Source organism: Arachis ipaensis, chromosome B02 (assembly GCF_000816755.2).
Source record: "Arachis ipaensis cultivar K30076 chromosome B02, Araip1.1, whole genome shotgun sequence".
Lineage (NCBI taxonomy): Eukaryota > Viridiplantae > Streptophyta > Magnoliopsida > Fabales > Fabaceae > Arachis > Arachis ipaensis.
The window spans coordinates 6,129,422-6,133,173 of NC_029786.2; positions in this window are offsets into that span (position 1 = coordinate 6,129,422).

Sequence of the window (3,752 nt, forward strand, 5' to 3'; positions counted from 1 at the left end):
AAAAGTATTTTTTTAATTATTTTTAAAAGGTACAAGTATAATATTTTTAATTTATCATATACAAAATAAAGTGTTTATAATAATTTTAAAACGTACAAACACCTAAATTAGTCAAGATCAATATTGTGTTTTCGAGATAAAAATATAAGGACAGTAAATATAAAATGTTACTATAACTCTCTATAATAAAAAAATACTTTTAGAAAATAGAAATAAAAAATTATTCATATTTTGTTTAGATATTTTGAATTCCGCTAAGAAATCAATGGAATATTTGTATAATGTGTACAATGGGTTATGAGTTAAAAAATGAACATCACCCATACTATCCAGAATAACCATCCGATATCAGGGATAATAAACATCTCATGTCACCAAGGATCGAACTCTTAACCTTTCGGATCTAAAGCTCTGATACTATATCATGAAACCACTCATCCCAAAAATTTAAGCTGATAGAAAAAGGTAACACTAATAGTTATATCTCTAATACTGAATCGGATATCCCTAAACCTCAATTGTACACATTGTATAGATATTCCATTGGCTCCCTATATTTTCTCAGATATTTTGATGTCAGAGACAAAACATAAACATAACCTAAAACATATAATTGGACAAGATTGCTAGTTATATATATTTGATCCAACAAACATACATTATTGATTATTATTTCATGGTGCATGGTTTGCAAAGAGGAAGGTTGGTGAGGGTAGGGTCATGCATGGAGGTATGGTGGGATATGGAATCCTAATGATGGTGAGAGTTGAACATAAAAACAATAATATTGGTTTCCGGTAATTAAGTCAAAAAATAGAAGCATCTTATGGTGCATGAAATAGTATTTAATTTGTTTTATCAAATAATAATCAAGGCAACGATGTCGGTGATGATGATTTGTGCATTGTCATATATTATAAATGGTAAAAGAGTAATGTTAGAGAGTTAATTTGTTTAGTTAATATCGGTTAATTTTTTAAAAATTATTTTATTTATCTTAAATTTTAGATTATAATTATAAAATCTTAATTTTATATTCTAAATTATAAACATAAACTCTAAAATTGCTTAATATTTGACTAACTAAACATTTGTTCTCTATACTTTCTCACGATGAAATTAGCCTATGTTTAATTAAGTAATGTTACATGTATACTAAAATCAGCTATCAAAGTCAGCCACCAGTATAAAATACATATTGAAAATAAATTAAATCACACATGTATTTATACACAAATACATTGGTAGTTGATTTTAGTGGCTGATTTTAGTGTACAAATAGCATTTTTGTGTTTAATTACACCGTTTAACACAAAATATTGTTAAGTAGGTTAAGGGTGGTTGGATATAGTTAGTTTTCGAATTAATTATTTTTTATTACTTTCTGTTACACTTTCTATTATTATTATGCAACCACTTTCTGTTACACAAAAAATTGTGCTGTACTTCTCAATCTTCTAATGGGAATTATGCTTTCTTCTTTCACAAGTTACTGAACCTAGAAACTCTGTTCTTCTATGCACATATAGTTCATACACCAATACTGGTTTAACATTGAAGAACAAATAAGTTGTGCATTGTTGGAATTGAAATCTTATGAAGTTTGAAAGATCATCAACAAATACTTCACAACCTCATCTGCTGCTACTAGAATTTAGAGCATAAGATCACAACTTAAATCTATAAGATGAGTGGTTAAGCTTCAAATTGATGTTGACTCTTTACTACAGGAGTATCGGATTTAAATATTGAATATTCAAGGAGTCCAATTCCTAGTTTCTAAGCATAGAGAGAAGAGTGGACCTATAGAAAAAGGTTGTGAAAAGAAGAACTTAAATTGAGAATTTTAAATGAAGTTGAATATAGTATGAATGATGATAAAACTAATGTTGATTGATTGGGAAAGTGCAGAATGTCGAAATTTTTATGAATGAAGGATATATTGATAATGATTGATTGATATTGCATAATTAATGGCATATGCTATACTAATTAGACGTCAGAATGTGAGGAGAGATTTCAAGTTTTGAAGTAGAAATTGACTGTAATACCTGTGTTAGTATTGTCTGAACCTAATGAACTTTTTGAGGTGTATTGTGATGCATCGTTATTGAAAGATTTAGGGTGTGTGCTGATGCAACACCGAAATATTGTGACATATGTTTCACAACAGTTGAGACCACACGAAATAAATTACTCAACTCACGACCTGAAATTCGTTGTAGTTGTATTGGCGCTAAAAGTTTGGAGATATTATCTGTACGTAATTAAGTTTCAAGTTTTCTCTAACTACAAGAATTTGAGATATCACTTTGACCAAAAATTTAAAAATATATTAAGCATGTCATTCAATCATTTCAAAATTAGAATTATTTAGAATTGTTGGAGCATAATATTTTTTTTTCTCGCTTATGATGAAGATATATTAAAAAGGTTTTACTACCAAATATACAGCTGTTATCTGCCTATATTACCATTTTTATGAGAAAATCCGACAATCACAACAAAAATATAAACATTCAATTATTTATCGTTGGATATTACAATTTGTCGCTAAAATCAACACAAATATAATCTTGCATTTATCATCAAATTGTTCCAACAAAAATTTCAACAGTAATTCCTGTCCTAAATTCTAAAATGTGAACCCTAATAATATATCAAAACAACTTATTATTAGCCATATATGGCAGTAAACTCTTCTTTTCTCTTTCTCAGTTTCTCACTTTTTTCCCCTATGGCATTGAGTTATATATAGATAGCCCTACAACTTTCGGTGATACTTGATTACATTTTGAAACGGGGTGTTAATCATATAATGATGTAGTCTATTCTAATATAATAAAGAAAGAAAGAAAAAAAAAACTAAAATCATTTCAAATGAAATGCCTTTATTCTTTATAGCCCTAGCACAACAAGAAACAAACTTTGACCCTTTATTTTAGATTCACAACTTTAGGATTAACTTTCTCCATAAATGATGAAATGGATTGAAAGGCATTATACAAATATAACTTTTTTTGGGTTGCCCACATATCCTCCAACCTGACATGTCAAGGACTAATTTGTCGCGGATCGGACCTCCATTTAAGAGTCTGCCGTTGGCCAATAAATTGCTACATGCACAAGCCGGGATTCAAACTCCCGATACTTGCTTAAGTGAACAAGTGAACTGAGTACTCGACTAACCTATGTTGGTTGTTATACAAATATAACTACTATAGCACACTTTAAATTAAAAGGTGTACTTCGCTTCCTATGGGTTCTATCACTACATTTTCATTTCTGCATGAACTAATCAATTAATTATGATCATAGTTTAGTGACACATTCTAGTTTTCAAAAGCAATAAATCTAAGAAACAATTAAAAAAACATATAGTTAATAATCAGTTGATATAAATTTTGATATGTACTTTTCGGAATTTGAACATAAATATTTTGAATATTTAGATGTGCAATTTTTTTTAACTAGTTTTCATTATCCCCTAACAAGATTACTAGATTAGTTTCAAATTAAAACAAGGACTATTCACTTCACATTGATTGGTAAGGTTTACTCAAATCAATGGCCAATCAATTACAATGATAGAGACTTGAAAGAACCTAAATTCTGTAGTTTCTTTTCATTTTAGAATGTTCAAATTTGACATAAGCAAAATTGAAATAAAACTACTTGCAATCTCAAGTTAATGACATATTTTGAAATGTATAATGAGGCCAAATATATAACTCTATGAATATTTGAATAAT